This window comes from Crocuta crocuta, unplaced genomic scaffold, assembly GCF_008692635.1.
Source record: "Crocuta crocuta isolate KB4526 unplaced genomic scaffold, BGI_CrCroc_1.0 scaffold25, whole genome shotgun sequence".
In the NCBI taxonomy this organism is placed as follows: domain Eukaryota; kingdom Metazoa; phylum Chordata; class Mammalia; order Carnivora; family Hyaenidae; genus Crocuta; species Crocuta crocuta.
This window is the reverse complement of record NW_027532015.1, coordinates 15,224,150-15,238,172: the sequence shown is the minus strand read 5'-3', so window position 1 is coordinate 15,238,172 and position 14,023 is coordinate 15,224,150. Positions and strand designations below refer to the sequence as shown.

The window sequence follows — 14,023 nt, the reverse complement described above, 5'->3', positions numbered from 1 at the left end:
CAGGTTTTGCACGTTAAAGGTCAAGAAAGATATTACTTTTTCCTTTTTAGGGAGTAAAAGCCACTCATGGGGCTAAAACTTGAAAATAAAATAAAGGCTAGTAATTATTTTACGTAACTAATATGTATGCCCAGTGAGTCATTAACATAAAAATACTCAAAATCAGATCTTGGTTTTAGAACTTTATTTTGAGACAATACCATAATTTACCTCTTTATTCATCAATTTCAACTAAGTGCTCTCTTTAAAAGAATAATCTTCGATGATCTGATATCAGCAATAGCATGTGAAGCACTGATGACCTGTTTATAGAGATGAAATCAAAAACGTTATCCAACATCAAGATTATTCATTTTGAAAAAAAAAAATACTCTTGGGGTTTAGATGAAGAAATGTTTCACTAACAAAGAGCTGGCTCTAAAAGAATGTTGGCAACAGAGGACGTGAAAGGTATGAATGGTGGCAGGCCAAGAAAGCAACTGAACATTACTTCCTTGATTCCAAAAGTTTAATATTTTCATTTGTAATAAATGAGTAACACCGATCAAAAATTTTTCCTGGAATCATAGCAACAAAATATATTACAGGAAGTGTTACAAGAGAACGTCTCCTCTCTTAATAACTTCAAAGTAAATAGGAGGTTTCAACACGAACAACTTTATTCCACAATGAGGTTAGCACTGTAAAATAAATGTTACTTTTTGGACATTTGGAGGTTTTAATTCCCGACTTTAAGCTAGGTTTAGTATCCTTTGCAATATATGTGTGTGGATGTGTGTATGGGGGGACAGGGGGTTATCAGCATATAAACAAGCACATATGCCTACCAAAAGAAATCTACATCTATCTCCAAATCCTTGTACAATAAGGCAGGGTAGCAACAAGGTTTTAAAAACAGATGCTTGGTAAATATTTTTCATTAAGATACACACACATACACATGCGCACACACACACACACACACACACACACACACACACACACACACTGTTCCAGAGGCTGATGAGGACATATGTGAAATACATAAAGCAGATCTAGATTCATGCCTTAAAGAGCTCATGGTCTACAGACAAAGTAATGAAAATGTAACCTAGAAAATGGAAAGTGGCTACAAGAATGATAAGAAATTCAGGAAAGAAAAAGGTTAACTCAGGCTCAAAAATATCAGGAAGCTTAATAAAAGATCACCATGTTTTCTGGGCCTTAAATGATATGGAGAGTTTGAACATATGGAGAAAAGAAGGTAGACACACTGAATAGAGAAGTAGACCTATAACTACATGGATGTAGTACAATGTCCAGAGTGAGAAATAAGAGGTTTTATTTTTTTTTTCTGTTTACTTGACTCTGATGAAGGCCAGAGTGTAAGAGTGTAATATTTACAGATGCATATACTGTCCACTTCCTATGTACTGGGCACTGCACTAAGAACCTCACATGTGCTAATCACATTTAATCTCTCAACACCTCTGTGTTGTCTCAGTTTTTCAGGTGAGGAAACAGGCTGTGAGAGAAAGAATAAGACAATACCCAAGGTCAAAGTGCTAGGAAATGGTAGAGGTGGGATTCAATGTCACTGTTACAAGACTCCAGACAAAACTGGACTCTTAACCACCAAACTACAACACATTAAACAACAGTTAAGCAATATATATCGTGTGTGCATGTATGTATGTGTGTGGATATGACACACATTTCATACCTAAGAATGATATCCAGAAAGGCTTGTATTGACATATTTGAGTTGAGTAGAATTTAACTGATGACCAGATTCCTTGGTATGTTACATTTTCCTTATTCAGCCATGCACAAAAGTATTTCTTAGGCATTTGCTTTATGCCTTACATTCTGCTTGATCCTCAGATTCAAAGCTAAGACACAGCCCCTATCTAGCCTAGGTTTTTGAAATTTAAGGCTAGTAAATTAATACAATGAGTCTATAAGCATTATTTCACTCCTAAGGTTATTTGCTATTTTGTGTTCAATTTCTTTCTTGCTTTGCTAAAAATACACAGAGAAGAGAATTTTATGTCATTAGGTTAAAAAGATTCAATACAAACAAAAATCTGTTAGTTTTCTGAGCACTTGTTACTTAATGAGCATTATTAATGGATGAATACATGTCATATTGCAATGTCAGCTGACAGACATTTACAGAAAAGCTAATGAAGATTCCTTGAGTTCATAGTAATAAGAATGAAATCTCACATCAAGGATCATTGTTAAGAAGGCTGAAAGAGGGTCTTGAGACAATAAAATGATTAGAATGAGTATTATAAAATATCAACAACACAGTACCTACTACCTAAGTAATCCCTAAGTGACCTTTATACAATTTTTCTCATCAGACACTTAAAGCGCTTCACTGGTTTAACCCTCCAAGCAGATACTAATGAGATGGAATACAGATATTACTCCTGTTTCCTGATAAGGACTTTTACCAAGAAGATCTGAGAACAAATTTTGTTTGTTTGAAAGAGTTGCTGGTTGAAAAACTAGTGTTTATGATTCTTGCTCTTCAGGGAAAACTACAGTTCAGAAATAAAAGACTTGGAGAAATCTTTGCCTTTGGTTTGGACTCCACTTAAAGCATTCATAGTATATTCACTTCACATGCCAGATGCCAATTTCTTAATGGCATAATGGCATCAAAACTTGCAATTTGAGTTTACTTAAATTTTACATACAATTTTGCTCACTTTATTCTTCTCTTTTAATTTGAATTTTCACCATCTCACAGATGTTTGACTTGACTGCCATATTGTAATGAATGGACTGGGTATATTTTTGCCCCAAATCATGTGTTCGTTCTCTGTTTTAAGCAATATTTATTGACAGCTTAGGATGTGACAAATGATCTAGGTGCTGGGGAAGAACAGTGAACTAGACAAAAAGTCCCTACTTTCAGTGAAAGAGATCCAACAGGACGTGACATTTTAATACTGCTCTTATCAAAGTGTAATGTAAGGATTAGTAAGCTATAACAAAGCAGAATGCCACAATTAGCAAAATATACACTATTTTCATGGACTTTCATTTTCACTTGTAGCTTATAAGACCTATCAGTTATTTCTCCAAGATATTGGATTTTCCAGCTCTATCTTGGTGTTGCCATTGATTGCCAGTAGAACTTACAGAAATCTCCTTTCTGAGGCCAAATCCATGTCTCAGAGCTGTCCGTACAGAGATGGTCAATACAATTTGACCAGTAATAGTTTTTTGATTGTCTGTGGGAACATCTGGATCTTTGACCTCACAAGTAGTTATACAACGAGCCCTTATCCCTGTGGAAAAGTGTTTGTTCCTTTGTGGCTCAGAGGCCCTGTGTTTGCATGTTAGGCTTGATGTTCTGGAAGTCATTTTCTCTAGCACTGGGGTTATTTAATTCCAAGGACTGGTTTGAATTTCTTTTAAAACTATAAGTGTATAGGATTACATTTAATTGTTGGTTTATATACAGGAGCATTACTGCACTGAGCTGCAAGGAGCACATTATAAGTATTCCTTTGTCCTGTATAAATATCCATTCAGTTACCAGCTGGATGAGGTCCCATGAATCTCCAAATCGTGATGTCTGTACAATGATTTGGAGGTATTGCTGATATTGTCTATGAAGCTTTTGCTGTCTATAGGGTCATATAAAGTAACTTAGAAATTGCAGGGTAAATCAAGAAAACCAATGTCTAAAGCTTGGACAGTTCAACCAGATGGCTGGAGTTTAGTGATTATGAGTACATATTGTTGGCAACACACACATCAGACAAAACGTTGTTTTTTTCCAAATGTTCACAGTGTCGGTCTTCCAGGGGCAGCAGAGGGACAGGCTGCATGTTATGTCAGCTTGAGGGGCAAGAACCTGGAGTCCTGTTCTGGTTCGATTTTCACTCTGAAGGTGACAGTGGAATAAAGGAATGATTTTCTTGAGGTACAGCATGCTTTCTCAGTAGGTTCTAGAAGATTCCACCTCAAGTGTTAGGGAAGGAGTTGGTTGCAGGACCCTACTTCTGTCATCTTCTGGGATCTGTGGACTTGTCTGCTAATCACCCCTTCAATGTGGTCTCAGTCTTCACCCTATGCCTGGTTTTAAAGACCTTGTTCTTCATAATATATTCATGCTAGACTTGGAAATTTGACAAACCACATTCTTATTTCCATGATCTACCCTTTGTACAGGCTATATGGATTACAGCAAATCTGAAGAAATCTATCTGATTGTGAGTACCCTGTGTGCGGTAATACTGGAGAATCAGAAAAAGTAACATTCTGGTGGTATTCCTTAACTCCGTTGATTGTCAAAACTATGAGTATTAGAGATACCAAAGATAATATTATTAAACACTCAAATATAAGGTGGTGCCTCACATGGTAAAACACTTTTCCCACTTAAAGATACTGCCAAGTGTGGTGAAGAGCAACATCAGTCAGCAAACGTGACTGCTGTACAGTATTCCCATTATAAAAGCTTTCTAAACATTTCTGGGATTTCTCTATTGCCTTGAACAGATGGCCTGTGACCTGCAATGACTTTGTTTAGACTCATGGCCTACAGAACCCAGGCACATGTCCAATCACTAAATGGAGTCCCACAGGGCCATGTGTGATCTGGTCCCTGACAACTTCCCAGTTCACCTGATTATCTGAAGTCCAACCCCTTCTAGCCATTACTGACTTCATTTCTTCAATCTCCTTTTGCACCCACAGGCCTTTGCACCCACAGTTTGTTAATCAGAACAAACACCCTTCTAGCTTATCTTGTGCCTTCAACTCCTACTGAAGACTTGTTCAATATTAGTTCCTCTCTCCCCTATCCAATCAGAATACATTATTCACAAACTCTTGGACACCCATCAGGATGTGGCCAATGTATGAGAAACCTCTTTCCCAAACTCATTTGGATACCTCCCCCTTCCTCAATGCTAAGGAGAAGAGCGCATCAGGCACAGTCTCTGGGCACCAAATGGTCTCTAGGAAGCTTCTAAAGTCGACATGTCCACTATACAAAAAGTCTGGTTGATTGTCTTTAGTTAGGACTTGAAACACACAAGAATTATTTGAGAATAATGTAATCAAAATTGATATAGGTTCCACTAAATTTAATAAGAAAATGCAGCAATAAGCAGCTAAATACAGATAATTGCTTTTGCTGCACTGGAAAGAGCTCAGTGAAGTTTTGCTGAATGACTTTTTTAAATGAAATATTCAACAAAAGTGAGACTTTAGATCTTGAAATCCTTCCCTTGTAGCAACTAGAGTTTATTGTCTAATAAGGATCGAGCAGTTTTCAATCTGCTCTTTGCCCTCTGATTTCCCATTCATTCATTAAACAAATCCTAGTTGACCACTCCCATCTATCAGGTACTACAGGCTTCTATCCCTGTATGCATGCTTCAGGCACCTTGAGGCTACCCAGGGCAATAGCTCAATGTCCAAATTAAGGAGATAACATGGGGTAACACTGAATGGCAGTTGAAAAAGCCATGGTTTTCATGGCTTCTCTGCTTCCAAATAATTGTCTATTCTTGAAAGTAATAATTTATTGGGTACTTACTTTTACCAGCCACTATTCTAGGCCCATGGTGTAGGCAGTAGTGATATCTTCTGACATGTAAGGAAATTGAGGAAAAGAATTACTGAATAACTTGCCCAGGGTGATGCATTTGGCAAATGTTGGAATCTTGTTTTGAACTCAAGAGCTCATAGTCTGATCATCAAAGACCTTGAAATGGAAAGTCACCTAACTCCATTGGACTTGTTTGTTTGCTACATCTATAAAGTGACTTTGTTTGGCCATAGTGGTATCTCAGATCCCTCCCAGATTAGCAGTGTGTTTTTCTGGTACTAGAGCTGCCTTGACCAAGCTACAGATCTTCACATAGTGTCTCTTCTTTTTCCTGCATTTCCACAGATCTACACCTCACATGAGACTCTGCTTCCTCTCTAATTTAATGCTTTCTCAAAGGCTACTGCTCTCCCCAGCCTGGGCTTACCACCTCAATCCTGCCCTGCCAACCTCTGGTCTCTAGACTACTCTGGCTTTGCAGTTACCCTCTGAGGGACTGGTGCTCTCCATCATGGAAGGAGTAAAATATCTCTCCTCACAAATTCCCCTGACTTAAGCAGTAGAACTGTATCTTGCACATAGTCTCACCAAATGGCCCTCTCCATTTTCCACTTCTTTCCTTCTACAAAACAATATGCACACCAGGCCCCATTATGGGTTTCAGAGTATACAAGATGCTTTCACACAAATTACATTAATTGTTTCGGTAAAGGAGTGAGCATTGTTACTACCTCTCCTCTACAGGGAGGTTTAAAAAGGTAAGTAACACTATGCCTAAGATCACACAGCTAGAGAGGGATAAATTTGGGATATGAATCCGGATACTCTCACTTCTTTCCACTATACACATTCACTTCATAAAAGTTAAGTATTTATGCTTTTAAAGAAGTGTCTTTCTGAAAGACAATCAATGCTTAGGGCCCTGAGGAGATAAAGATGAAATGGCATGGCAAAATTCTGACATAATTTTTGCTATCTTTATCAAGATCTGTGGTTTACGTTTCTGTATCTGCTATAGGACAATTCTCAGAGCCCATACCAAAATTATTCCCAAAGTGCCTTGGACCATGATGCCCACTCTGTTGCTATAACTGGGTGCATTAGAGAGATACCCCAGTTACATTCCACATGCCATCAGGCTTCACAGGTACAGATTCTGCTAAAATTGTGCTTGATCAGAAGCTGTAGCCATTGTTTTTACACAATGAAAAATGAGATATTCAATGTGCAGTCCAATATGAGCAATGAAAATCAAGAATAAAAGTACGTGTAGAAAGTCTGCATATACTAGAGAGAACAACATAATATGCAGCAATTCTGAACCTGTGCATCAGCTGACCCCAGGATCTCCCTACTGGGTCCCACCACACATTAGACATATAGCCTTTCTAGTGCCCTCTACTGTCCATGGCTGCAATGACAGAAAACACAAGTTCTGCATTCTGGATGTTTGCTTAATAACAACAACAAAAAAATTACTCTTGGGCTAAAACCAGGTTTTCCAAGTTTTTGTTCGTAATTAGTAGTTGTTAAACATTTAGAAATAGGGGTATGTAATAAAATGTTGGAAGACTCTCTGGAGGTTGCTGCTGCTGGCACTTCTCTAATAGAAAGCATACGCCATTGAGCTAACATTTTGTTCTTTGACTAAAGGAGAAAACAAAGCTGTTAAAAGCTTGGTAGGCTCATTCTCCAATAGAAATAGTATTAATATCTTTCAAGTAACCTCTAACCATAGCTAATTAGAGGTTTATGAGGGATGGCCCTGCCTGAAGGGTCACTTCAGGTTATATAACCCACAGATTTGCTGTTGACTGTTGGCAACAATGGATTTGTTAAGAGTTTGTACTCAGCTCGAGGTGATTATCTTTTTTTCCTTTTGCTAGTGTGTCTCCTATTTTGACTGGCTGAGGTTGGGTTGGACGATGAGGCCCCAATTCAAAGACAGTGCCAGGTTGTTGCTGGAGATCTGCACTGACAGATTGTTGAAAACTTATTAGTCTGACGTTTTAACAGCCTGCAACGGGATGGAAATCTGCTCTTTCACTGGAAAAACTTAGAAAGGAAAACATGAGCTTGAGCTGAAATCAGCTCCAGTTCCAAATCTGCTGTCCTCTGGCACCAGAGAACCCAGAGCTGCCACAGTGTTTAGAGATTAAGGCCTGGCTATGCCACCCACACAGTAGATGGGACTCGAGCCACTGTAAAGGAGACCCTGGAAATGCACCCTTTGAGGGCTGGGGAAATTGTGATGTGCTCAATACTAGGTGCTAATGGCTTTCCCAGTAGCAGAAGTCGGCCTCACATGAGATTTCAACTGAGTGGTTAGGGACTATTCTTTTGGCTATACCATTCTGTGGAATAATTTAAGAAAAAAGAGTAAGGAACACCACAGGCTGGGTATACCCTCTTGGAGATAGAAATGAACAAAAGATTGCAGTCAATACTGTTGGTGAGAGATATCTGGGACCACCACATTGTAATTATCTGTTACAATGCTAAAAGAATTTATTAATCATCCTGGTTCTTCAAAAGCCAATCGGGCCTCTCTAACTGGGCCCAGAATTATTTTAATCACTGTTGGCCCATACTTACCTTGCCTCTCACCTGTAACTACCACTTTGATTAAGCCCTCTATCTTGATGTACCAGAGCTTTGCTTTCCTCCTGGGCAGCTACTTGAAGGGTCCCAACAGGGTTTCAGGGCTTTGCACTGGCAGCTACCTCTGCCCTCTCCTTTGTCAGCCACCTCTTTCCTATCAGGCCTGTCACTATCTCTTTTTGGAAGCATTCTTTCATAGCCCCAGGCAGCACTGGGGGCCCACCACTGAGGGTACCCATAGTGTACTATGTCTTGACTTCAGACTAAGCAATAAACTTCCATAGGACATTTGAGGTTCCTAAGACTCATTTGATTTTGTATTCACACTCACAGTTCAGTTCCTGCACAGAGTAGGCACTCAATAAATAATTTTGAATGTTTGGTCATTCGTTCGTTTGTTCGTTCATTCATTCATTCATTCATTCACTCACTGGATAGACAATGGAGTTCCAAACTTCTAGGCCCTTGTTAGACTTGGGGAAGTTCAGTTTCTTAACAGAAGCTATCTTTTTATGATCTACAGACCTAAACTATTTTTTCTCCAGGCCTATCTTCTGGGGTCTGGTTTTGATTAGTAACATTCTGTTTATTGTTGGGGGAAAATGTGAGATGGAAAGTGACCCATATATTATGAAATGTCTTCTTGATGTCAGGTTTCCCCTTCATCACTGCACACAGCTCCATGTCACGTGGCTGCATCTAATGGCAGCATTTACTGGTGTGTATACACAAACGTTCAGAAAGCATTCTCTTTCCATGCTACCCCAGATAATCTCAAATTTCAAGTATGTCCCACTGAATTTCAGGAAAGAAATCTTCATTCATTCATTTAATTAGCATCAGGAGTGCTCTTTATGTGCTAGTCATCATGCAAGACACTTAGAGGTTTAGGGGTGAACAAATAAAACATATGCATCAACATACAAGCATTTGCCTTGTCTACTAAAAGCCTCACTAGAGAAATTCCTGGATGAGAAATTTGCAGAATTAGATGACTGGGAGATGGGGTGAGAGTGGGGGTGAAGGTGAGAATGGGGGTGAAAGCAGCCTGTGCTGAGGCCTTGCCTGCTCCAAGTTGACTCAGTTGCTCCTGGCACAGATGAGATGTGCTTTATTTTTCACCAAGAAGCAACCATGATTAGCACGTCAGCTCAGAAAACTCAGGTTTGATCATTTTCCACCCCCCAAATAGATCTAGTTATGTATCAAGGTCTCTTTTTGTTTTGTTTGTTTTAATGATCTATCAAGCATGGGTCTTGGGCATGTTGGGTCTTTCTGCATTCCTACAATAGCTTTCAGTATTCCGTCAATGGCCCCATGGGTATCAAAGCAATCATCCCAATAGCTTTCTCATCTTTGGATCATTGCCTTGGTGGTGTGGTCTTGAAGTTAACAATTTCAGTGATGCCTCTTGTTTCTCCACATTTCCAGTGTGGCCCACCATCAGCTCCCCTCATAAGTCAATTCTGGATTTTTGAGACTTATTTCTAGATGCCCTGCCTATAGCCTGCTACTCCTGTAAATCAGTTTATAAGCACCTAATTTCATGTATTAAATGCCTTTCTGCTTTAAAAATATAGCTATAACTATGGGAAGAAAATAATCAAAGAATCACAACCTATTAATTATTTGCTGATAACATTTATCAAAGAATCACAACCTATTAATTATTTGCTGATAGCATTTAACATTACCTGCTTACAGAAAACAGTTATTGACTCATGTAATGTGGACCAAACCACCAATCAATGAGGATTTCTGTTTTGCATTTTATTTACTAATGTTTACTCCCATCCAAAGATATTAAGACACCTACCATAAAAGATTAATTGCTGTAGGCCTACTGAGAGACTAATATATTCAAGTGATAGGAAATATTCAGAAAAATAAAAAGGGCATTCAATTTTATTTAAAGTTATTAAAAATATTAACTGATTTAAGAATGCTAGAAATGCTTCCAGGTGAACAATGTATGAACTTTTCATTAACTTTAATGTTTCTATTCTTTTCTTAAGATTTTTAAATTTCTTTTGAGTACAATAGTTACTATGATTCATATTTAAATATTTTAATTTCAGATATAATTTTCCCTTAAGAAAAAGAGGTTTGCTGAATACTTTAGTGTGATTTTTAAAAAATCACACCTCATATCAATTTTTCTTAACTAGTTTTGTGGTGAAATTAATGAAAAAATATAGTTCACTTTAGAGAAATATATTGTATTGCACATTTTGCTGAAACATGTGATCTAATGGAAATTAAATATTTTTAATTAAAAATATTAAGATAGAAATGGCATTTTACATATTTATGTATTATATTTCTATATTAATATAAACATCCATCTTTTCTTCCTGACTACAAGGTAAGTCTTAGATTTAATATAGAAAAATTTTAATATATAGGAATTAGCAACCAAATTGTGAAATATCTTGACTTTTAAAATTAGATTTCTTCATTTTTAATCCTAAATAATACTATGAGAATTAAAATATAATTTTATGGAAAACATTGGATTTATTAATTTGTATTTTTGTTTTATGGTCTCATCTACAGAAATTTAAATTGGTACATTCTTGTTCACAATGAATTTAAACTTATGATGATACTATGATATAGATAAATTTGCCTGTTTTTACAAATGAGAAAGGAAGTTTGACAAAACTAAAAAAGTTGTCCATGATAGTGCAGTTGGTAAGTGAATTCAGAAACAGGAATTGAACTTAGATTAGTCTAATACAAAGCCTATGCTCTAATAGGTTGCAACTCAGACAAATAGTCAGTGGCTAATGAGTAAGAGGAGAGGATGTAAATAGACATAGTCTATTTGACCAAAGCAGTGAATAGACCAACAATAGCCAATATTTAAGAATCTGTGTATACTAATCAAGCATCAGGTAAGCTGTCAGCTTTCAGTCTCTCACTTACTGGAGGGGAGTACTCTATAGTGAGTGGCACTCTCTGTGTCTCAATTTTCTACTCTTAAAAGAGTATAATGGAAGTATAAGGCAATGGATGTACAATGCTTAGAAGAATGCTTAACCCACAGTATGGGCTAAATCAAAGTTAGCTGGTCCACAAATCTTCTTTAAGAGTCTGGTATGTATAAGGCACCAGGATTAAAATAATGTGGCATGCTAGGAGCATAACAATGAAAGTGGTTTGATTCTTCCTGTCTATGAGGTTAACAGTCATTACATACATGAGTTCACATGCAGCATATCCTATGTGCTATAAAAGAAGATCATATGCCAAGAGAATTGCTGTTGCTAACAAGGATCCAACCCCTTGGAGGAGGATTTTGATAATTATACCCTATTTATTATTTAGGGCAGTATTGGCTGGGAGAGAAGGACACAAGGAGAGTTGATATTAGTATATCAGGCACAAAAACAAAACAAAAATGGAGATCCTATGGAGAGGTGGGATCTTGAGAAATAGGGAGAGAAAACATCTGGTGATCAGAACAGGTTAAAGTCAGGGTCATCCAGCAGCAGGGAGCCAGGATGAGAAGTCCCAGCACGCAAGACCAGGAAGAGCCATGAGGAGAGAGAGCTACCACACCTGAGAACCCAGCAAGGCATGAGACCTTCCCCCATGGTAGTTCCTGCAGTCTTCTGAGACTCAGACCCCTTGGCTTAGCCCAATTAATCTCTTAAACTGGGTCATCGCCCTGGGTTGCACAGCAAGCATGAGCCTGGCAGCCAAGGCCCTGTAAACACTGGCATCAATGAAAAAATGCACTGGAAAGAATCTGGTTTCTTTCAAGTCCTGAGAACAATCAGATTCCCTTCTGGGCATGTTTTAAAATCTGTTACCATCATCAGGTAACTTTACAAAGCAGAGCAATTAAAGAACTAGTCAGAGGTGCCTCAGCCATTTCCCAGATGGTCAGAGAGATGAAGACAAGGAAGAGGACCACCTCAGAAAGGCCACTGCACCTGCCCTTGCTTCTTGGTCATTAGCTTGTGTGGTCAGTGAACCCAGGCAGGCCATGACTGTTAAGGAATTCATGCTTCAGGAGTTGCAGAAACTTCTGGATTTGTTTATGTCTAGGAAAAAGAACACGACCCATGGCACCACCCTTGCCCACACCCACACCCATCTGCCTTGTTAGGGGCCAAATATGTAAGGTTACCCTTGGCTTTGGGTAGCCATGGGAAGTCATGCAACCTCCACCTACCATCTGCTTCCATCCCCTGCAATGAAAGAAGGAAAGTTCTATCCCAGTACATGTATGGGCTTTACAATTGACAAAGGCTAAGGGAGCGCTCCAGAGTTCTTTCCTTGTAGGTCCCAGAATATGGATTAATAAAGCTTCTTAGCACTTTGTTTTGCAAAGAAGTTGAAAATACTTTTGAAGCCTCTGATCTTTCATTTAAAAATAATTATTAACTCTTTCAGGTCATAAAAATACCACTTTAAAAAAAGCAGGTAATGCGGAAATGGATCCTAGCAATTTGAATGGGTTCAACCTTCGCCAAACACAAACAAAACAGGAACAGACAGTTGGGTCAGACGCCACGGGTTGTTAATCCTCACATTTGCTCTCCAATATGACTTTGTGGCATATATTAGCATCCCCATGTTACTTACAAAGAAATGAAGCATGAAGAGATTAAATAGCATGATAAATAACACATGATATGTAGGTCAGCAGAGTAACCAGGAAAAAAAGCTCATGATGCAGACTTTCCATCTAATATTTATTGACCTCTTGCTACCTTCAGAAGCAACCAACCTGGGCAGCAGTCCATTCTCTTGATTCACCAGAGCATCTTGCTTCCTTTTCATGGCCCTGAGCCAAACGTCCATCACTCTGTGCATGATGTAGGTCATCCCAAAAAATGAATTGGTTTGAATGTATGTAATTGAGTTGTCCTTTTCCCTCTCAACCTGCCTTTCTTTATACCACAGGATTTCACAATTATGAATGAAGAATGTATATCCTCTGCATATCTTCCCCCAGCCCTGAATTTGATGTTCATTATACATCACCTGTTTTATGCTTTTTCTGTAAATTAATATATCTACAAATAATATGTACTATTTTTAGATATCTTCAACTTCAGATAAAACGGAGACAGTTTTTATGTGTTTTACATGATTTGAAAATTGTATGTATTTGTATGATTTGAACACTATATATTTCACAAGATTTGAGCATTATCATTATATAATTTGATTTTATATATTTACATGTACATGCTACATACATAATATATGTTTTTAAAGTATACATAATCCTAATTCATTCATTTTAACTACTTTGTAGTATTCCAGTGGTGAATAATATATTTCTCTGTTTTGTAGCTGAACATTAATGTTATTTGTGTACATTTCTCCAGTCATCAGTTTAGAAGATGAATTGCTATGTCATAAGATATGTACATTTTGACTTTACTAGATTTTGCAAATTTTTCTCCAAAGTGGTTTTATCATTTTACAAGTATCCCTTTCTCTACACTCTTGATAACAATTGTTGTTACCAGACTCCTGTGTCTTGCCACACAGGTGAATTCAAAATAGACTTCATTTTGTCTTCAATTTGCTGGTTCTTGATTATTCGTGTGGTTGAATTTATTCTGTGTGTTTACTGACCATTCAGATCTCCTCTTCCATGCATTGTTAATTAATTTATCCATTTTTCTATTGGACTATTTGCTATTTTCTTAGTTATTTTGGAGGATTCATTTATATTTTCAGGTAATAACCATTTATCAGTCATATACATAAGTGTAGTGCATCTTAAATAGCTGATTGTTATCTCCAGAGTTTACCTTGCACAAAAATTTTTAACAAGCAAGTTTAAACTAAGATATACATAAGAAAGTTGCTATTTCCATGTGCTATTTCCATGAG

General features: G+C 37.7%; 1 protein-coding gene across 1 annotated transcript in view; it reads left to right on the top strand.

Moving 5' to 3' along the window:
• The window catches only part of PDE7B (phosphodiesterase 7B), a 326,628-nt gene that overhangs the window by 93,401 nt on the left and 219,204 nt on the right, over positions 1-14,023 (top strand). The window lies entirely within an intron of this gene.